The following is a 23,161-nucleotide window of genomic DNA, read 5'->3' on the forward strand; positions in this document are numbered from 1 at the left end:
TTACCAGTTTCACGAGATGAGGCAAAAGAGCTAGAGGCTGAGTCAGCAAGATAAGCCAAAACTTGCTCTTGCTGCTCCGGCTTTAAAAGCGGTTTTCCTAATCCCAGAAAAGGGAGCGTTCGAGGCCTTGTGTAGCCGGACGACGAACCTGGCTCCACAGCTCCAGACTTAGGTGCAATATTTTTTTCCCCACGACCACCTGATGCTCCACCACTACCACTACCCTCATTACCAGCTGACAATGAACGCCCCCGGCCACGACCTCTTCCACTAGACTTCCTCATTGTTTTAAAAACGTAACCAAACTAACGTTATTTGTTGCAGTCACACAACTTACACGGTGAGCTATAACTTCAGTATGATTTAGCTACCCCTTTACAGGTTGGTGAGACCACAGCGAAAATCAGGCCCAATGTTACACACTCTTTTTTTGGTGGCTGCAAATTAGAGAGATGCCCCACACGCAGGACTGTCACTGACGCACAAATGTTAATATTAATGTCACACTATTATTTTTTTTTTATTTTTATTTTTTTCAGGAACACTTTAGAAACCCCCCAAAAAAAAAAAAATAGATTTTTGCAGGGAGAATTTAGAAAACAAATGTAACAAACTATATGCTTTCTATGGGCCACTGAGTGAGAGATGACGCACACAGGAATCAGGAGTGGCACACAAGCCCAGAGGCCAATATTTTTCTACCAATGATTGATGGAGTTATTTTCTCTGGTAGATTTTGGAACCCAAATCAAGGAAAAAAAATGTAGGCTTTCTATGGACCACAATTGGAGAGAGAGAGAGAGAGAGAGAGAGATGGCACACCCAGGAGTCAAGACTGGCACACAAGCAGAAAGGCCAATATTAATCTCCCATTTTTTTGGGGGTTTTGTTTTTTTTTTTTTGTTTTTTTTTTTTTCAGGGAGACTTTAGAAAAAAAAATAATAAAAAAAATATGATTTTATCAGGAAGAATTTAGAAACCAAATAAAATAAAATGATTTTTTCAGGGAGAATTTATAAAACAAATAAAAACAAAAATAGGCGTTCTATGGCCCACTGACTGAGAGATGACGCACACAGGAGTCAGGAGTGGCACACAAGCCCAGAGGCCAATATTTTTCTACCAATGATTGATGTAGTTATTTTCTCTGGTAGATTTTGGAACCCAAATCAAGGAAAAAAAATATAGGCTTTCTATGGACCACAATTGGAGAGAGAGAGAGAGAGAGAGAGAGATGGCACACCCAGGAGTCAAGACTGGCACACAAGCAGAAAGGCCAATATTAATCTCCCACTGTTTTTTTTGTTTGTTTTTTTTTTTTTTTTTTCAGGTAGACTTTAGAAAAAAAAATAATAAAAAAAATATGATTTTATCAGGAAGAATTTAGAAACCAAATAAAATAAAATGATTTTTTCAGGGAGAATTTATAAAACAAATAAAAACAAAAATAGGCGTTCTATGGCCCACTGACTGAGAGATGACGCACACAGGAGTCAGGAGTGGCACACAAACCCAGAGGCCAATATTTTTCTACCAATGATTGATGTAGTTATTTTCTCTGGTAGATTTTAGAACCCAAATCAAGGAAAAAAAATATAGGCTTTCTATGGACCACAATTGGAGAGAGAGAGAGAGAGAGAGAGAGAGAGAGAGAGAGAGATGGCACACCCAGGAGTCAAGACTGGCACACAAGCAGAAAGGCCAATATTAATCTCCCACTGTTTTTTTTGGTTGTTTTTTTTTTTTTTTTTTCAGGGAGACTTTAGAAAAAAAAATAATAAAAAAAATATGATTTTATCAGGAAGAATTTAGAAACCAAATAAAATAAAATGATTTTTTCAGGGAGAATTTAGAAAACAAATAAAACCAAAAATAGGCGTTCTATGGCCCACTGACTGAGAGATGACGCACCCAGGAGTCAAGACTGGCACACAAGCAGAAAGGCCAATATTAATCTCCCACTGTTTTTTTTTTTTTTTTTCAGGGAGACTTTAGAAAAAAAAATAATAAAAAAAATATGATTTTATCAGGAAGAATTTAGAAACCAAATAAAATAAAATGATTTTTTCAGGGAGAATTTAGAAAACAAATAAAACCAAAAATAGGCGTTCTATGGCCCACTGACTGAGAGAGAGAGAGAGATGGAACGCTTAGTACTGGCACACAAGCCCAAAGGGCAATATTAATCTCCCTTTTTTTTTCCAGGGAGAATTTCTAAAACCCAAAAAAAAAAAAAAATAGGCTTTCTATGGCCCACTATTTGTGAGAGAGATGGGACGCTCAGGACTGGCACAGATGGCACGCTCAGGACTGGCACAGAAGCCCAGAGGCCAATATTAATCTCCCTTTTTTTCTGGGAGAATTTATAAAACCAAAAAAATATTTAAATAGGCTTTCTATGGCCCACTATTTGTGAGAGAGATGGCACGCTCAGGACTGGCACAGATGGCACGCTCACAACTGGCACACAAGCCCAGAGGCCAATATTAATCTCCCTTTTTTCAGGGAAAATTTATAAAACCAAAAAAAAAATTAAATAGGCTTTCTATGGCCCACTATTTGTGAGAGAGATGGCACGCTCAGGACTGGCACAGATGGCACGCTCACAACTGGCACACAAGCCCAGAGGCCAATATTAATCTCCCTTTTTTCAGGGAAAATTTATAAAACAAAAAAAAAAATTAAATAGGCTTTCTATGGCCCACTATTTGTGAGAGAGATGGCACGCTCAGGGCTGGCACAGATGGCACGCTCAGGACTGGCACACAAGCCCAGAGGCCAATATTAATCTCCCTTTTTTTCAGGGAGAATTTATAAAACCAAAAAAAAAAATAAATAGGCTTTCTATGGCCCACTATTTGTGAGAGAGATGGCACGCTCAGGGCTGGCACAGATGGCACGCTCAGGACTGGCACACAAGCCCAGAGGCCAATATTAATCTCCCTTTTTTTCAGGGAGAATTTATAAAACCAAAAAAAAAAATAAATAGGCTTTCTATGGCCCACTATTTGTGAGAGAGATGGCACGCTCAGGGCTGGCACAGATGGCACGCTCAGGACTGGCACACAAGCCCAGAGGCCAATATTAATCTCCCTTTTTTTCAGGGAGAATTTATAAAACCCAAAAAAAAATAAAATAGGCTTTCTATGGCCCACTATTTGTGAGAGAGATGGCACACTCAGGACTGGCACACAAGCCCAAAGGCCAATATTAATCTCCCACTGTATTTTTATCAGGGAGAATTTATACACCCCACAAAAAAAAATACAGAAAAATGAAAAGGTTTTCTATGGCCCACTATGTGAGAGAGATGGCACACACAGGGATGGCACTCTAGCAGAAATGCCAAATTGCCAATCTTAATCTCCCACCAAAAAAAAAAAAAAAAAAAAAACAGGGAATGTCCTACAATTACTATCTCCCTGCCTGCAGTAATCTCAGCCAGGTATGGCAGGCAGCTACTATCTCCCTGCCTGCAGTAATCTCAGCCAGGTATGGCAGGCAGCAATAAGGAGTGGACTGATGCACAAATGAAATAAAAAGTGTGGACAAACAAAAAAGATAGCTGTGCAGAAAGGAAGGAACAAGAGGATTTGTGCTTTGAAAAAAGCAGTTGGTTTGCACAGCGGCGTACACACAGCAATGCAGCTATCAGGGAGCCTTCTAGGGCAGCCCAATGAGCTACAGCGCTGAGGGGAAAAAAAAAAAAAAAAAAACTTCCACTGTCCCTGCACACCGAGGGTGGTGTTGGACAGTGCAAATCGCTGCAGCACAAGCGGTTTTGTGGTTAATGGACCCTGCCTAACGCTATCCCTGCTTCTGACAAAGCGGCAGCAACCTCTCCCTAAGCTCAGATCAGCAGCAGTAAGATGGCGGTCGGCGGGAACGCCTCTTTATAGCCCCTGTGACGTCGCAGACAGCAAGCCAATCACTGCAATGCCCTTCTCTAAGATGGTGGGGACCAGGACCTATGTCATCACGCTGCCCACACTCTGCGTTTACCTTCATTGGCTGAGAAATGGCGCTTTTCGCGTCATTGAAACGCGACTTTGGCGCGAAAGTCGCGTACCGCATGGCCGACCCCGCACAGGGGTCGGATCGGGTTTCATGAAACCCCGACTTAGCCAAAAGTCGGCGACTTTTGAAAATGTTCGACCCGTTTCGCTCAACCCTAGTTAAGACGATGGACTTAAAGTTCTCATTCTGTATGAAATCATGCTCTCATTTGTTATGGACCTGGTGGTTAGGAGCACCCGGAAAGACCTGATGGTTAAACTAACACAGGACAAGCTCTGGGAAGTGGGAGCTCTGCTGACTGCAACCCCTAATCCTATCACACACACTAGAAATAGCCGTGGAGCGTACCTAACTCTACCTAGACGCCTCTTCACAGCTTAAGAGCTAACTAGTCCTAGAGATAGAAAAAAAAACCTACCTTGCCTCAGAGAAATTCCCCAAAGGAAAAGGCAGCCCCCCACATATATTGACTGTGAGTTAAGATGAAAGTCACAAACACAGAAATGAAAAAGGTTTCAGCAAAGGAGGCCAGACTAACTAAACAGACTGAGGATAGGAAAGGTATCTTTGCGGTCAGCACAAAAAACTAAAAAAGACCACGCAGAGTGTGCAAAAAGACCTCCGCACCGACTCACGGTGCGGAGGTGCCACTCTGCATCCCAGAGCTTCCAGCTGGCAAGGCAAAATCATGATAGCAAGCTGGACAAGAAAACAATGAACAAATAATTAACTAGCAGGGACTTAGCTTCTGCTGGAGTAGACAGGTCACCAGAAAGATCCAAGAGCGAACTGAACCAGTACAAGAACATTGACAGCTGGCATGGAGTAATGATCTGAGTGGAGTTAAATAGAGCAGCCAGCCAAAGAATAAACTAAGTCACCTGTGGAAGGAACCTCAGAAGCAGCAGCTCCACTCACAGCCACCAGAGGGATTCCATGGACAGAACTCGCCGAAGTACCATTCATGACCACAGGAGGGAGTTCGATAACAGAATTCACAACAGTACCCCTTCCTTGAGGAGGGGTCACCGAACCCTCACCAGAGCCCCCAGGCCGATCAGGACGAGCCAAATGAAAGGCACGAACTAGATCGGCAGCATGAACATCAGAGGCAAAAACCCAGGAATTATCTTCCTGACCATAACCCTTCCACTTGAACAGGTACTGGAGTTTCCATCTCGAAATACGAGAATCCAAAATCTTCTCCACCACATACTCCAACTCGCCCTCGACCAACACCGGGGCAGGAGGATGAACGGAGGGAACCATAGGCGCCACGTATCTCCGCAATAACGACCTATGGAACACATTATGGATGGCAAAAGAAGCTGGAAGGGCCAAACGAAATGGCACAGGATTGAGAACTTCAGAAATCTTATAGGGACCAATGAAACGAGGCTTAAACTTAGGAGAGGAAACCTTCATAGGAACATAACGAGACGACAACCAAACCAAATCCCCAACACGAAGTCGGGGACCAACACAGCGCCGGCGGTTAGCAAAACGTTGAGCCTTCTCCTGGGACAACGTCAAATTGTCCACCACATGAGTCCAAATCTGCTGCAACCTGTCCACCACAGTATCCACACCAGAACAGTCCGAAGGCTCAACCTGCCCTGAAGAGAAACAAGGATGGAAACCAGAATTACAGAAAAAAGGCGAAACCAAAGTAGCCGAGCTGGCCCGATTATTAAGGGCGAACTCAGCCAAAGGCAAGAAGAACACCCAATCATCCTGATCAGCAGAAACAAAGCATCTCAGATATGTTTCCAAAGTCTGATTAGTTTGTTCGGTTTGGCCATTTGTCTGAGGATGGAAAGCCGAAGAAAAAGACAAATAAATGCCCATCTTAGCACAAAAGGACCGCCAAAACCTCGAAACAAACTGGGAACCTCTGTCCGAGACGATGTTCTCCGGAATGCCATGCAAACGAACCACATTCTGGAAAAATAATGGCACCAAATCAGAGGAGGAAGGCAATTTAGACAAGGGTACCAAATGGACCATCTTAGAGAAGCGATCACAAACCACCCAAATGACCGACATCCTTTGAGAGACAGGGAGATCTGAAATAAAATCCATGGAAATATGCGTCCAGGGCCTCTTCGGGACTGGTAAGGGCAAAAGCAAATCACTGGCACGAGAACAGCAGGGCTTAGCCCGAGCACAAGTCCCACAGGACTGCACAAAAGAACGCACATCCCGTGACAAAGAAGGCCACCAAAAGGATCTAGCCACCAAATCTCTGGTACCAAAGATTCCAGGATGACCAGCCAACACCGAACAATGAACCTCAGAGATAACTCTACTAGTCCATCTATCAGGGACAAACAGTTTCTCCGCTGGACAACGGTCAGGTCTATCAGCCTGAAACTTCGGCAGCACCCGCCGCAAATCAGGGGAGATGGCAGACAAAATCACCCCCTCTTTGAGAATACCCGCCGGCTCAGGAGAGTCAGGCACAAAACTCCTTGACAGGGCATCAGCCTTCACATTCTTAGAGCCCGGAAGGTACGAAACCACAAAATCAAAACGGGAGAAAAACAACGACCATCGAGCCTGTCTAGGATTCAACCGTTTGGCAGACTCGAGGTAAGTCAAATTCTTGTGATCCGTCAAGACCACCACGCGATGCTTGGCTCCTTCAAGCCAATGTCGCCACTCCTCGAATGCCCACTTCATGGCCAACAACTCTCGATTGCCAACATCATAATTGCGCTCAGCAGGCGAGAACTTTCTAGAAAAGAAGGCACATGGTCACCAGAGGAGCGGGGTTTCAAAGCAAGAAACAGTTTACAATTACTTTTGAAATTCAGGAACTTAGATCTATCCCCAGAAAACAAATCAGGAACTGGAATTTTAGGCTCTAACATCGGATTCTGAACCACAAAATCTTGTATGTTTTGTACCCTTGCAGTGAGATGATCCACACAAGAGGACAGACCTTGAATGTCCATATCTACACCTGTGTCCTGAACCACCCAGAGGTTAAGGGGAAAAGAAAGACAAAACACACTGCAGAGAAAAAAAATGATCTCAGAACTTCTCTTATCCCTCTATTGAGATGCATTAACACTTTGGGCCAGCTGTACTGTTATGGACCTGGTGGTTAGGAGCACCCGGAAAGACCTGATGGTTAAACTAACACAGGACAAGCTGTGGGAAGTGGGAGCTCTGCTGACCGCAACCCCTAATCCTATCACACACACTAGAAATAGCCGTGGAGCGTACCTAACTCTACCTAGACGCCTCTTCACAGCCTAAGAGCTAACTAGCCCTAGAGATAGAAAAAAAAACTACCTTGCCTCAGAGAAATTCCCCAAAGGAAAAGGCAGCCCCCCACATATATTGACTGTGAGTTAAGATGAAAGTCACAAACACAGAAATGAAACAGGTTTCAGCAAAGGAGGCCAGACTAACTAAACAGACAGAGGATAGGAAAGGTATCTTTGCAGTCAGCACAAAAAACTACAAAAAGACCACGCAGAGTGTGCAAAAAGACCTCCGCACCGACTCACGGTCATGAAATCATGATAGCAAGCTGGACAAGAAAACAATGAACAAATGATTAACTAGCAGGGACTTAGCTTCTGCTGGAGTAGACAGGTCACCAGAAAGATCCAAGAGCGAACAAGTACAAGAACATTGACAGCTGGCATGGAGTAACGATCTGAGTGGAGTTAAATAGAGCAGCCAGCCAAAGAATAAACTAAGTCACCTGTGGAAGGAACATCAGAAGCAGCAGCTCCACTCACAGCCACCAGAGGGAGTCCATGGACAGAACTCGCCGAAGTACCATTCATGACCACAGGAGGGAGTTCGATAACAGAATTCACAACACACATTGCAGTGTTTTACCTTTAAAAAGTTGGATTTTGCTTGTGAAAATTTAATGAAAACAAAATATAGAAAAATGTGGGTTTTAAGAAAAAATCATGCAGTTTAATTACCTGGCAGTGTGTGGTTTCCAACCACAATTGGAACTGTGAGAAAAATCAGGTAAACAACATCCCTGTGTTCCTCAATAAACAAACCAATTAGCTCCTTCTACTTGTTAATCTGCATTCACACCTTTCTCTTTCAGTGAGTCAGCCAAGATATCTTGCCCATGACAGAGTTGGCCAATAGAGATTCAGGTGAACTAAGTCCAAAACTTTCTCACAGGCTCTACCTCTGCATGCACTTTGCAAGAACATGATAAACTAATCATTGGGTTGGCTGTGATGGCCGAGTGGTTAAGGCGTTGGACTCGAAATCCAATGGGGTTTCCCCGCACAATCCTGTTCACAGCGTAGAGTTTTAACATGACAAAAAAAATTGAATTTGTCGAAAACGGTAAAATAATGTTTATATTAGTAAAATAGGCCAAATGGTATGAAATGGGACAAGAATTGATATTCCAAACTTTGAGTCTCATAATTGAAAATAAGCAGTATGAAAACTTAAAATAAACATTACTAGATGTTTCCCAGGACATTAATGGTATCATTCATTGTTCTCTGGAAACGCTGATCAGAACTGTATTGGTTGCTAAAAATGCTCTACACCAAATTTTTTCAGCAATCAAATGTCAAATAAAGTAAATAAAATCGTTACCAAAACACATCGGAGAACCATCAGTGATGGCATGCGTTTTTATGATCGCATAGTTAAGACGACGGACTTAAAGTTCTCATTCTGTATGAAATCATGTTCACAGGGCAGTGTTTTACATTTAAAAAGTTGGATTTTGCTTGTGAAAGTTTAATGAAAAGAAAATATAGAAAAATGTGGGGTTTAACCCCTTAATGACTGCCAATACGCCTTTTAACTGACCTGACATATAAGAGAATAGCCTCCCCATACAGATGACAATCCAGCATCTGTCAGTTGTGCACTATAGCTGACAACTTTCTGCATTAAGGTACCTTCACACATAACGATATTGTTAACGATATCGTTGCTATTTGTGACGTAGCAACGATATCGTTAATGAAATCGTTCTGTGTGACAGCGACCAACGATCAGGCCCCTGCTGGGAGATCGTTGGTCGCTGAACAAAGTCCAGAACTTTATTTCGTCGCTGGATCTCCCTGGAGACATCGCTGGATCGGCGTGTGTGACACCGATCCAGCGATGTCTTCACTGGTAACCAGGGTAAACATCGGGTAACTAAGCGCAGGGCCGCGCTTAGTAACCCGATGTTTACCCTGGTTACCATGCTAAAAGTAAAAAAAAACAAACACTAGATACTTACCTACCGCTGTCTGTCCTCCAGCGCTGTGCTCTGCACTCCTCCTGTACTGTCTGTGAGCCGGAAAGCAGAGCGGTGACGTCACCGCTCTGCTTTCCGGCTCACAGACAGTACAGGAGGAGAGCAGAGAAGCAGAGCGCAGCGCTGGAGGACAGACAGCGGTAGGTAAGTATCTAGTGTTTGTTTTTTTTTACTTTTAGCATGGTATCCAGGGTAAACATCGGGTTACTAAGCGCGGCCCTGCGCTTAGTTACCCGATGTTTACCCTGGTTACCGGCATCGTTGGTCGCTGGAGAGCTGTCTGTGTGACAGCTCTCCAGCGACCAAACAGCGACGCTGCAGCGATCCGGATCGTTGTCGGTATCGCTGCAGCGTCGCTTAATGTGAAGGGGCCTTTAGCCACGATCAGTGTTTGCACCGTCCAAATCTGTTTAACCCCTTAGATGCTGCTGTAAATAGTGACTACTTCATTATAAATGGTTAATAGACTGTGAGGACTTCTTCTTTATCCCAATTGGTGCCCTCAGATCATGATTTTATGGTCCTGATGTTTGCCATGGCAATTCATGACCAAATAGCGGCCTTAGAGTCTGACAGCTGTAGTAATCTGTTCAGAAGTTAGAGGCATTTAGGTGGTAAAAATACACATTTTCATTTCTGTCATACCACTTTGCATTAATTCCTGTAAAGCACCTGAAGGGTTAATAAACTACCTGACAGCAGTTTTCGATATGTCAGGGGGTGTTGTTTTTAAAATGGTATCACGTTTGGGGGTTTCCCAAAATACGAGACCCCTAAAGTCACATCAAACATGGATAAGTCCCTAAAAAATACATTTAGTAAATTTCCTTGAAAAAATGAAAAATTGCAGCTACATTTTTAAACCTCCTAAAATGCTAAAAAAATAAAATAACATTTTACAAATGGTGCTGATGTAAAGCTGACATGTGGGAAATGTCATTTATTAATGGTTTGCTGTGGTATGACCATCTGGATTAAAGGGATAATCATTCAAATTTAGAAAATTGCTAATTTTTTTACATTTTTCTCAAATTTTTGATATTTTTTATAAATAAACACAAAACATATTGACCTAAATTTACCATTATCATAAAGTATAATGTGTCACAAAAAAACAGTCTCAAAATCACTGGGATTTGTTGAAGCGTTGCAGAGTTATTACCACATAAAGTGACACTGGTCAGATTTCAAAAATTTGGCTCCGTCACTAAGGGGTTAAGAAAGAAATCATGCAGATTATTTACCTGGCAGTGTGTGGTTTCCAACCACAATTGGAACTGTGAGAAAAATCAGGAGAACAACATCCCTGTGTTCCTCAATATACAACCCAATTATCTCCTTCTACTTGTTAATCTGCGTTCACACCTTTCTCTTTCAGTGAGTCAGCCAAGATATCTTGCCCATGACAGAGTTGGCCAATAGAGATTCAGGTGAACTAAGTCCAAAACTTTCTCACAGGCTCTACCTCTGCATGCACTGTGCAAAAACATGATAAAGTAATCCTTGGGTTGGCTGTGATGGCCGAGTGGTTAAGGCGTTGGACTCGAAATCCAATGGGGTTTCCCCGCACAGGTTCAAATCCTGTTCACAGCGTAGAATCTTAACATGACAAAAACAATTGAATTTGTCGAAAAGAGGAAAACAATATTTATATTAGTAAAATTGGCCAAATGATATGAAATGGGACAAGAATTCGTATTCCAAACTTTGAGTCTCATAATTGAAACTAAGAAGTATGAAAACTAAAAGAAACATTACCAGATGTTTCCCAGGACATTAATGGTATCATTCACTGTTCTCTGGAAACTCTGACCAGAACTGTATTGGTTGCTAAAAATGCTCTACACCAAACTTTTTTCAGCAATCAAAAGTCAAATAAAGTTAATAAAATCGTTACCAAAACACATCGGAGAACCATCAGTGATGGCATGTGTTTTTATGATCGCATAGTTAAGATGATGGACTTAAAGTTCTCATTCTGTATGAAATCATGCTCACAGTGCAGTGTTTTACCTTTAAAAAGTTGGATTTTGCTTGTGAAAGTGTAACGAAAACAAAATATAGAAAAATGTGGGATTAAGAAAAAAATCATGCAGATTAATTACCTGGCAGTGTGTGGTTTCCAACCACAATTGGAACTGTGAGAAAAATCAGGAGAACAACATCCCTGTGTTCCTCAATATACAACCCAATTATCTCCTTCTACTTGTTAATCTGCGTTCACACCTTTCTCTTTCAGTGAGTCAGCCAAGATATCTTCCCCATGACAGAGTTGGTCAATAGAGATTCAGGTGAACTAAGTCCAAAACTTTCTCACAGGCTCTACCTCTGCATGCACTTTGCAAAAACTTGATAAATTAATCCTTGGGTTGGCTGTGATGGCCGAGTGGTTAAGGCGTTGGACTTGAAATCCAGTGGGGTTCCCCCGCACAGGTTCAAATCCTGTTCACAGCGTAGAATTTTAACATGACAAAAACAATTGAATTTGTTGAGAAGAGTAAAACAATATTTATATTAGTAAAATGGGCCAAATGATATGAAATGGGACAAGAATTCGTATTCCAAACTTTGAGTCTCATAATTGAAACTAAGCAGTATGAAAACTAAAAGAAACATTACTAGATGTTTCCCAGGACATTAATGGTATCATTCACTGTTCTCTGGAAACTCTCAGCAGAACTGTATAGGTTGCTAAAAATGGTCTACACCAATTTTTTTTTTTTTTTTTTAATTTTTTTTTTCAACTTTTCAAAATACATGAACAATACAGTAGGACGCATGAATCTGAGACATACTGTTACAACTTACAACTGCTGAATGGGATGAATTGTACCATACAGATGTATCAAACTGAGCATGTTGTTCACCGGAGATGTCCATAGCTTTGGGTAATTGCATAAAATTCCGGTGGGGAATTTAGGTCACAAAGTCCGAGTCATGCAACCCAAGAACACAAAAGAGAAAAATAAAAAGAAACATACAAAAACACAAGAGAACAACAAAAACCATAAAAGGGGGGGGGGGGGGAATGGGATGTACCGGAGGGGATGTAGTGGTCAAGTAGAACTTCCTGAGTCACAAATCTCTCGTCTGAAGAAGACGGGTATAAAAAGATCATAAACTAGCAAGAAATAATCAGGTAGTTTCAACTAACTGGGAAAGAGTGCTAGAGAGAATATCAAATAATACTAAGACAACCAGGTGAATGAGCAGTGCCCGGCTCCATCACCGTGCAATGTTAATAAACATGGGGAAATTGCGGGAGAACAAACTTGTATAGCTAAGAAGAATAGCTAGTGGAAGGCGATGAAGTAAAGTTAGATGATATTTGCCATGGCAACCATGTCCGAAAGAATTTATCGTGTGAATGAGAGTCCCAGCTGGACAACTCTTCCATCCTACAGATGTCTTGGACTTTTTTGGTCCATTCATCAATGTGAGGCGGGGTCGTTTGTCTCCAGTGTAAGGAGATCAAGTGTTTGGCTGCGGCTATTAGAAGAGGGAGAAGGTCATGTTTTTTCGGCTTGTATGACTTCATGGGAAGCGACAGTAGTACTTCTTGGGGTGTCAGGTTCTGTGTTATTAATCCAATTTGGCGGAGTCGGTTGAAGACATCTTTCCAGAATTTAGTGATAATTGGGCATGACCAGAATATGTGTGATAACGAGCCCTTTGACCTCATACATCTCCAACAAAGAGGAGAGTCTGAGAGGCCCAGGTGATAGAGCGACTCAGGGGTTCTATACCATCTGGAGAGGACTTTAAAAGCATTCTCCTGTAACAGGACACATCTTGAGAACCCGTGTGAGTGTCCTAGTACTTGCTCTGTTTCCCTACTGGAGAGAGATATGTTCAACTCAGACTCCCAAGAGGATATATATAGGGGTTTAAGTTTAGTTTTAGGGGAGATTAAGTTATGATATAGTTTAGATATTAATTTGGGGGGTGTGGGATTGAGTTTGAGTATAAGTTCCAACCAAAGCCAGTCTGGGTTGTTTTGGATGTTTGACTTGAGTTTAGACATAATGTGTTGTACATGGTGTATTTGTATAAAATCTCAGGGTCGCTTCCTGGCATCACTAGGCCAACTATTTGTACAGTTGATTTGATTGGTAAGTAAGTGAGAAATTGGGAGGTTCGGCAAGGAATTCCAGAAGTCAAATGCATCTATGTATTTTGGTTCGATGAGCCAGGGCACGACCCCCAAAGGCATGTTGTCTAAAAAGAGACAATGTGGCCAGTTGTTTGGGATCAGCTTCCTCCTAATAGACAGTGTGTTGCTGGTTATTCCTTCTAGGGAATTTTGCGGGGGGACGGCCGAGGTCCAAAGGTATTTTCCAGCCCCACCTCCCAGTAATAAGAGTTCAAGGTTAGGGGTTTTTGGGGAAAGTCTAGGTTTGACCAGATATATCCATCTGGCCAAATGGATTGCCCGATAGTAAGTCTCAAAATGAGGGAGTCCAAGGCCTCCTTTCTTTTTCGGGAGTGAGACGATTTTGAATGGGAGTCTAGGTATTCTGCCCCTCCAAACATATCCTTTGACTACTTTATTGATTGAGGTGAAAAAGGTCTTGGGAAGGGGTATAGGAACCATGTTCATGTGGTAGAATATTTTTGGTAGGATGTATGATTTGATTATGTTTATCCTCCCAATCCATGAGAGGAATGGTAGGTCATAGGTTTTAAGGAGTGCTTGAAGATTGTCCATAAGGGGTTCAAAATTGTGTTTGTAAAGAGTAGAGGGGTCTGCAGTAAGAAAGACACCTAGGTATTTCAATTTATCTGTGAGCCATTTGAAGGGGGTAGACTTTTTGAGATACAGGACTACCTCATCTGGTAATATAACGTTCATGACTTCTGATTTGTGCATATTTACTTTGAAGTTGGAGATGACCCCAAATTCGTCAAGAAGTTTTGAAATAGAGGGGAATGCAGTCTTAGGGTTTGAGATCAAAATCATAAGATCATCTGCGAAAGCAGCTGTTTTAAATTCTGTGTGTTCTACGGTTAGTCCCCTTATCGACTCCTCCTGTCTTATTCTCTGTATTAACGTCTCCATAACTAACAGAAAAAGAGTTGGGGAGAGAGGACAGCCTTGCCTGGTCCCATTTCCTATCCCAAAAGGATCCGAAAGCAGCCCGTTGACTCTAACTCTAGTGGTTGGAGCTGAATACAGAGTCATGATGGCATCAATAAGAGGTTGTGGGAAGTCAAACTTCCGTAGAGTGCATACCATATAGTGCCAACTGACTCTGTCAAAGGCCTTCTCGGCGTCAGTTGATAAGAGAGCCAACGGGGTTCCGGAGCGTCTGGCATGTGAGATGGCTAAAAGAATTTTTAAAGTGTTGTCCCTCCCTTCACGACCTCTGACAAAACCCACTTGGTCAGGGTGTATCAGGGACTCAAGAACACTGTTAATCCTAGATGCAAGAATTTTAGCCCAAAGTTTTAGATCAGAGTTCAATAAAGATATTGGGCGATAGTTGCTGCATTGGCTGCCATCTCTCCCTTCTTTGGGGATAACAGATATGTGAGCTTCTAAAGTCTGTTTGGTTGGGGGATTTCCTGCAAGAAAGGAGTTAAACAGGGAAGTCAGATGTGGGAGGAGTAGGTCCGAAAAATTTTTGTAATATGACACTGGGAAGCCATCTGGACCAGGAGTTTTATTCGTTGCCATATTTTGCAAAGTGTCGCTAATTTCTTGACTGGTGACTTGAGACAGAAGGGCCGCATGGTCTTTGGGTGGAATCTTTGGGAGGGAAAGGGGGGATAAGAATTCCTGGATTCTATCTGTCGCCTCCACACAGTCTTTCATTGATTCGGGGGATACTAAATTATAGAGGGATTGATAGTAGCGTCTGAATGCCTCAGCGATATCTTCGGATCTGTCGACCTTCGCGTTTGGATCTTTGTATACTTGCTTTATAAATTTACTATCCTTCTGTTTTTTGAGAAGGTGGGAGGTCAGTTTGCTATTTTTGTTCCCGTGCATATAGAATCGATGTCTACAATGCATGAAGATCTTAGCAGATTTGATATTGAGCAAGTCCTTTAACTTGACGCGAAGGTCGACTAGTTCCCGTTGGAGATTTTGCGTGCCAGTTTTTTTATGGAGACGTTCTGTGATTGCGATTTGATGTAGAAGAGACATCATCTCTTTATCTCTCTGTTTTTTTGCGCGTGCTCCGATTGAGATGAGTTCTCCCCGGAGTACCGCTTTGTGAGCCTCCCATATATTGGGTGTTAGTGAGCCATCTGTAACATTTTCTATAAAATATCGCGAAAGCGCGTACTTTATTTTCTCTAGGTTTTGTGGGTTATCCAATAAGGATTCGTTTAGTCTCCAGGATGTTGCAGGACGGGGCAAGGTGTCAATAGCAATGTCTATGAAAATCGGTGCGTGGTCTGAGATTGTGATAGAGCCTATGCTGGCGGATTTAATTAGATTTAAGGATCACGATTGTATCAAAAGGAGGTCAATACGATGGTAGGATGAGTGAGGGGGGAAAAAAAAGTGAAGTCTTTAGTGGTAGGATGGATAATACGCCATGGGTCAATGAGATGTAGGGTGGATAGTTTGTTCAGGAGGTTATGCCTTAATTTTTGAGAAACAAAGGACAGACCACTTGAGGAGTCAATCTCGGGATTTAGGGTGATGTTGAAGTCCCCTCCTACAATTAATAATCCCTCGGTGAAAAGTTGTAGTACTTCTAGTGTTTTCGATATCCACTGAACCTGGTGTTTATTGGGTGCATAGAGGTTGGCGAATGTGACTAGGGTATTGGCTAAATGCCCCTTAACAAAGATATATCTCCCCTCATGGTCACTCAGTATATCCTTGGGCGAGAACGGTACACCTTTTTTTAGTGCTATACTAACACCCTTGGACGCAGAAGAGTTGCAGCTATTGAACCACGTTGGATATGGGGAGAAAGAGGTGTTAGGTACCCTACCGCTTTTAAAGTGTATTTCCTGGAGGAAAGCTACTTGAATTTTTTTGTTTTTTTAGGAGATTGAGAATTTGGTTTCTTTTTGCGGGCGTGTTAAGGCCTTTTACATTAAAGGAGGCAACTGTGATGGACCCGGAGCTCACCTTACTATTCACACTCATCATGTCCTGAAGAGAAGATTATCCCATCTTGGTACCTGGGAAAAGAGGGAAAAAACGTAAACAACAAAATATATACATTTAAATCCTCGCCCATCGCAGGGGGGGGGGAAGAATACCCAGACATAGGCGAGGGGTAGTCCAAGTTGTGATCTGGTCTATAGCAATTAAAAAATACATTATAGTGATTTAAAGATAAAAACTTTAGAAAGGCAAAGCTAGCTATCTGAAAAAACTAAACAGTCCATACAACTACTCTTATTTTACCAAATAAAGGGCATGAGGAGGAATAGGGTTTTCATGGTGGGTGTTTCTTAGGATCTTGTTTCTTGACTTTAGGAGAAGTGTGTTTCTTCTTTTGCGACCACTCCAAGGGTTTCTTCATTGGGGGCAAGCTCCAGTTGGAGTCGATTGGCATCCAGGAGGGTATATTTATTGGTGAAATGTCCAGAGTTTCCCAGACCTTTTGAAGGTCCTCTGGGGTACAGATCGTAAGTTGACGGCTAGCGATGTTCACTGCGAGGCCAAATGGGAAAAGCCACTTATATGTCAAGTTCTTGGTCTTCAGGGCAGCAAGGAGGGGTTTGAGGATCCGTCTTTTTGCTAAAGTGGAAGGGGCTAAGTCCTGGAAAAGCTGTATTTGTGAGTTTTCATGTAGAATTTTGTCTTGTTTTCTAGCGCTTGCTAGAATTGCGGCTGTATCTACAAAGCTAAGAAGTCCACAGATAATATCTCTGGGCGGTTCCTCAGGCTTTGGTTTAGGCCTTAGAGCACGATGGACTCTTTCAATTATAACTTTGAAGGCTCTCTCTGGACCTAGGAGATTGGTGAAAATTTCTTTAGCTACCTTGTCTAGTGCTTCCCGGGCAAAGGATTCCGGGACCCCTCTAATCCGAATATTCTTCCTCCTGCTCCTGTTTTCTTGGTCTTCAACGGCTAGCAGTGCTGCGTTCAGATGTTGTTGCTGCTTTAGAGTTTGTTCATTTAGGCAGGTAACAGCTTCCGCCATGTCGACATTTGCAGACTCAAGGGACTCGACTCTGTGGCCTAGATGCTGAAGGTCAGAGCGCATACCTGAGACTTCCTCTATGAGTGGCTTCATGTTTTGGGCCATCAGTTTTCTCATGAAGGCTCTAGAGATAGGGGCAATGTCTCCTGTAGTAGAATCACTATCAGAGTCTGCCTCACTGGGATCTGATTCATCTATGTTTTCGGATGAGATCGCTTTTTTGAGGGATCGTCTAGTAGGGGTTTGAGAAACATCATTTTTTTTTCTCAGATATGAGTCAAAAGCACCATGAGCACCTTTTTTCTGATCGTCTGCCATGGTTTTATTTGCTGATTTTTCACGATCTTTCTGTGATTTAACCATTTTGAGGATGCTTGTAAACGTGAAGTGCTGCGATCACAACTTGGACTTGAAGGAAGAAAACTATTTACATATTGTAATGGATTTAAAGCATATTTTCAGGGTAGGCCCTAGATGTCTCTCTAAGATCAGAAGAGAAAGCGATAAAATGCCTTGTTGAGACTGTAGAAAGAAACTGTTTCAACCTGATACGTAATCTCTCTCTCAGGCGGGATTAGGTAATGCTCAAAGAGTCCAGTTATTGAAGCAGATGAGTATTAGGTAACAGCATATAGCGTTATGGAAAAAAAAACTAAATAAAATTGTAAAAAGAAAAAATAAGAAACTTAATAAAAATAAAATAAAGATTTGGTTGGAGCAGCAGTTCCTGTAAGTCACCAGAAGATGGCAGTGGGGAACTGTGACTTTTTCCTACTAGCTCTCTGTCTGTTGGTATAAGTAAGATGTAGCAGAGTTGTAATGTATACAAGTTGTCACTCAGATGAGATATTCGGTGCCACAGTGCAGAGGAGCACAATCCGTCCCAACACTGATCGCCAGAGGGGTTAATACCACCTCCAGTTATATCTAAAGTCTCCGGTGTTTAGAGGAGCTTTATGGGTGCAGCGGATTTATTATCAATGTGGGCGCACTGCCCTGTTTTTATTCTCTTATGTCACTGGGTGTGGGGCAGCAAGAGAGAGCAGAGGATGATCCCCCGTGGAGAAGGAGACAGTATAAGGCAAACCGCCACCTCTTTAAATTCCAGCAATGGCGGGGCTTCTTCTCTGTGACAGAGACAGCTCCAATATGGCGCTGGCGCAAAAATTCCCGCGCTTCTCCAAGGGCGCCCGCTCCTGCGAGAGCCGCCGGGGCAAAGGAGCCTCGAATCGCCAGCTTCACCGCGCTCTCCCCTCTCACCTCTACACTCCCAGGAGTCAGGGGTCGAGGGTCAACAGCGGGCGCAGGCACAGAACTCGCAGACCTCAGGTACAGCCCGCAGCAACAGGAGGCAGGTGAGCGCGATCGCCAAGCCGGGACAAGGGGGGCGGCGGCAGCACCCAGCAGCGCCACCCTCGTGTGGAAACCTCTCCGGTGCAGGCTAGAGTCTAGCATGGCCTCGCGTCTCCTCACCGATTGATCCTCTCTGCTCGGCTACAGCGGGGCCGCAGTGGTCTCGGCGGCCGGGGGGGGGGGAGGAGCGACGGGGCCACGGGGCACACTTCTCCCTCAGTCCTCCTACCTTCTCCCGGTACCGCAATCCAGTCCTCGCGCCTCCACTCTGTACTCCAGCCGTTCAGTTACTCCAGACACAAGGGGGAGGTGGAGAGACTCTCGCCGCAGAGAGACGGCCAGTACTCCGTACCAGAAGCACCTCTCGACCCGTTTCCAGTCGGGAGGTGGATCCCCCAGCAGATCTCAGGCCCGCATGTAGGCCTCGGGTCCCGATCCCGAAATACAGTCAGTTGGTGAGAACAAATGGGCCCAAAAGTCTCTTTGGTCGCTGTGTAGCTGACCCAGTGTTTTAAAAACAGCAGATGGGCTGTGGATGACTGCGGATTAAGCACGATAAGAACGGCCAGCAGAGGAGCTTAATGGAAGCACGTCCTGCTCCTTCAGCTGCTGGCCACGCCCCCTTACACCAAATTTTTTTTCAGCAATCAAAAGTCAAATAAAGTTAATAAATCGTTACCAAAATACATCGGAGAACCATCAGTGATGGCATGCGTTTTTATGATCGCATAGTTAAGACGATGGACTTAAAGTTCTCATTCTGTATGAAATCAAGCTCACAGTGCAGTGTTTTCCCTTTAAAAAGTTGGATTTTGCTTGTGAAAGTTTAATGAAAACAAAATACAGAAAAATGTGGGTTTTAAGAAAAAATCATGCAGTTTAATTATCTGGCAGTGTGTGGTTTCCAACCACAATTGGAACTGTGAGAAAAATCAGGTGAACAACATCCCTGTGTTCCTCAATATACAAACCAATTATCTCCTTCTACTTGTTAATCTGAGTTCACACCTTTCTCTTTCAGTGAGTCAGCCAAGATATCTTGCCCATAACAGAGTTGGTCAATAGAGATTCAGGTGAACTAAAGGCCCCTTCACATTTAGCGACGCTGCAGCGATACCGACAACGATCCGGATCGCTGCAGAGTCGCTGTTTGGTCGCTGGAGAGCTGTCACACAGACCGCTCTCCAGCGACCAACGATGCCGGTAACCAGGGTAAACATCGGGTAACTAAGCGCAGGGCCGCGCTTAGTAACCCGATGTTTACCCTGGTTACCATGCTAAAAGTAAAAAAAAACAAACACTAGATACTTACCTACAGCCGTCTGTCCTCCACCGCTGCGCTCTGCTTCTCTGCTCTCCTCCTGTACTGTCTGGGAGCCGGAAAGCAGAGCGGTGACGTCACCGCTCTGCTTTCCGGCTCACAGCCAGTACAGGAGGAGAGCAGAGCACAGCGCTGGAGGACAGACAGCGTTAGGTAAGTATCTAGTGTTTGTTTTTTTTACTTTTAGCATGGTAACCAGGGTAAACATCGGGTTACTAAGCGCGGCCCTGCGCTTAGTTACCCGATGTTTACCCTGGTTACCAGTGAAGACATCGCTGGATCGGTGTCACACACGCCGATCCAGCGATGTCTCCAGGGAGTCCAGCGACGAAATAAAGTTCTGGACTTTATTCAGCGACCAACGATCTCCCAGCAGGGGCCTGATCGTTGGTCGCTGTCACACATAACGATTTCATTAACGATATCGTTGCTACGTCACAAATAGCAACGATATCGTTAACAATATCGTTATGTGTGAAGGTACCTTTAGTCCAAAACTTTCTCACAGGCTCTACCTCTGCATGCACTTTGCAAAACATGATAAACTAATCCTTAGGTTGGCTGTGATGGCCGAGTGGTTAAGGCGTTGGATTCGAAATCCAATGGGGTTTACCCACACAGGTTCAAATCCTGTCCACAGCGTAGAATTTTAACATGACAAAAACAATTGAATTTGTCGAAAACAGTAAAACAATATTTATATTAGTAAAATGGGCCAAATTATATGAAATTCCAAACTTTGAGTCTCATAATTGAAACTAAGCAGTATGAAAACTAAAAGAAACATTATTAGATGTTTCCCAGGACATTAATGGTATCATTCACTGTTCTCTGGAAACTCTGATCAGAACTGTATTGGTTGCTAAAAATGCTCTACACCAAACTTTTTTCAGCAATCAAAAGTCAAATAAAGTTAATAAAATCATTACCAAAACAAATCGGAGAACCATCAGTGATGGCATGCGTTTTTATGATCGCATAGTTAAGACGATGGACTTAAAGTTCTCATTTTGTATGAAATCATGTTCACAGGGCAGTGTTTTACATTTAAAAAGTTAGATTTTGCTTGTGAAAGTTTAATGAAAACAAAATATAGAAAAATGTGGGATTAAGAAAAAAATCATGCAGATTATTTACCTGGCAGTGTGTGGTTTCCAACCACAATTGGAACTGTGAGAAAAATCAGGAGAACAACATCCCTGTGTTCCTCAATATACAACCCAATTAGCTCCTTCTACTTGTTAATCTGAGTTCACACCTTTCTCTTTCAGTGAGTCAGCCAAGATATCTTGCTAAGGACAGAGTTAGGCAATAGAGTTTCAGGTGAACTAAGTCCAAAACTTTCTCACAGGCTCTACCTCTGCATGCACTTTGCAAAACATGATAAACTAATCCTTGGGTTGGCTTGTGATTGTGACATCGGAGAACCATCAGTGATGGCATGCGTTTTTATGATCGCATAGGTAAGACGATGGACTTAAAGTTCTCATTTTGTATGAAATCATGTTCACAGGGCAGTGTTTTACATTTAAAAAGTTAGATTTTGCTTGTTTTAATGAAAACAAAGTATAGAAAAATGTGGGATTAAGAAAAAAATCATGCAGATTATTTACCTGAAAGAAACGCCCCGACGCGCGTTTCGCGGCGTAAACACGCCACTTCCTCGAGACATACTCCCCTTGAGGAAGCGGCGTGTTTACGCCGCGAAACGCGCGTCGGGGCGTTTTTACACCGGCGGGATCCCCTCATCCTTCTCCCCCCTACGGACACTAGGTGAGCACCAGGCGTTTTTTCTCATTTGTGTCTGCAATAGGCCGTCTTTTTGGCCGTCCTACACTCTGGCTGTGTACTTTTTATGGGTGCCATAGATAGCGGTGGTTTCCCGTCACACAGTACTACCTCATTACTTCTTACATATGATATGGGTGGGTGTGGCGGGGTCCATGAGCGGTAGCATATACGTTTCATCTAGCCCTTTACATTTATTGTCACCCATTTTTTAAGCATTTCTGCTTTTGGCCAGTGTGTTTTTTGCTTTTACCTATCTGGTGTTTTTGTGTGGTCACCCGTTTAGGTGCCCTCCTGGTGTTTAATTTCGTCCATCTGATTACTCTACTGCTTTTGGGGGGTGGGATGTGGGTTGTCTCCTTCCCCCATTCATGCTATGTTGTGGTTATATTATTACGTATATTTATGTCTTATACCTCTCTTTTAAAGGTTTTGTATAAATAAAGTTGGTCTTTTTTACAAATTGACTATATGCTCCCATTTCTCCCTTTCTTTCATATTTGATATTTGGAGCGATTATACTGAGTCTGGGGGATCATTATATATACGTGTTCTCCTTTTTTCCAGACTCTTGTTATTATGTATTTAGCATCTTGGTTGAGATTATTTACCTGGCAGTGTGTGGTTTCCAACCACAATTGGAACTGTGAGAAAAATCAGGAGAACAACATCCCGGTGTTCCTCAATATACAACCCAATTAGCTCCTTCTACTTGTTAATCTGAGTTCACACCTTTCTCTTTCAGTGAGTCAGCCAAGATATCTTGCCCATGACAGAGTCAGGGTACCGTCACACAGTACCATTTCGATCGCTACGACGGTACGATTCGTGACGTTCCAGCGATATCGTTACGATATCGCTGTGTCTGACACGAAGCAGCGATCAGGGATCCTGCTGAGAATCGTACGTCGTAGCAGATCGTATGGAACTTTCTTTCGTCGCTGGATCTCCCGCTGTCATCGCTAGATCGGTGTGTGTGACACCGATCTAGCGATGCGATCTAGCGATGCGTTCGCTGGTAACCAGGGTAAACATCAGGTTCCTAAGCGCAGGGCCGCGCTTAGTAACCCGATGTTTACCCTGGTTACCAGCGTAAATGTAAAAAAAACCAAACAGCACATACTTACATTCCGGTGTCCGTCAGGTCCCTTGCAGTCTGCTTCCCGCACTCACTGACTGCCGGCCGTAAAGTGAAAGCAGAGCACATCGGTGACGTCACCGCTGTGCTGTGCTTTCACTTTACGGCCAGCAGTCACTGAGTGCGGGAAGTGTTGTGAATTCTGTGGCCAAGCTCCCTTCTGTGGTCGTGAG

At 43.2% G+C, this 23,161-nt stretch overlaps 3 non-coding genes across 3 annotated transcripts; all 3 read left to right on the forward strand.

The window, feature by feature from the left end:
• The first annotated feature begins 10,782 nt into the window (after positions 1 to 10,782).
• Positions 10,783 to 10,864, forward strand: TRNAS-CGA (transfer RNA serine (anticodon CGA)). The gene has a single exon. It is a non-coding gene; the product is annotated as a tRNA-Ser (tRNA).
• A 779-nt stretch (positions 10,865 to 11,643) lies between these two features.
• On the forward strand, positions 11,644 to 11,725 carry TRNAS-UGA (transfer RNA serine (anticodon UGA)). Its single transcript has one exon. It is a non-coding gene; the product is annotated as a tRNA-Ser (tRNA).
• Positions 11,726 to 20,622: 8,897 nt separating this feature from the next.
• Positions 20,623 to 20,704, forward strand: TRNAS-CGA (transfer RNA serine (anticodon CGA)). Its single transcript has one exon. It is a non-coding gene; the product is annotated as a tRNA-Ser (tRNA).
• The last annotated feature ends 2,457 nt before the right edge of the window (positions 20,705 to 23,161 follow it).

The sequence above is a fragment of the Ranitomeya imitator genome, chromosome 4 (assembly GCF_032444005.1).
Source record: "Ranitomeya imitator isolate aRanImi1 chromosome 4, aRanImi1.pri, whole genome shotgun sequence".
In the NCBI taxonomy this organism is placed as follows: domain Eukaryota; kingdom Metazoa; phylum Chordata; class Amphibia; order Anura; family Dendrobatidae; genus Ranitomeya; species Ranitomeya imitator.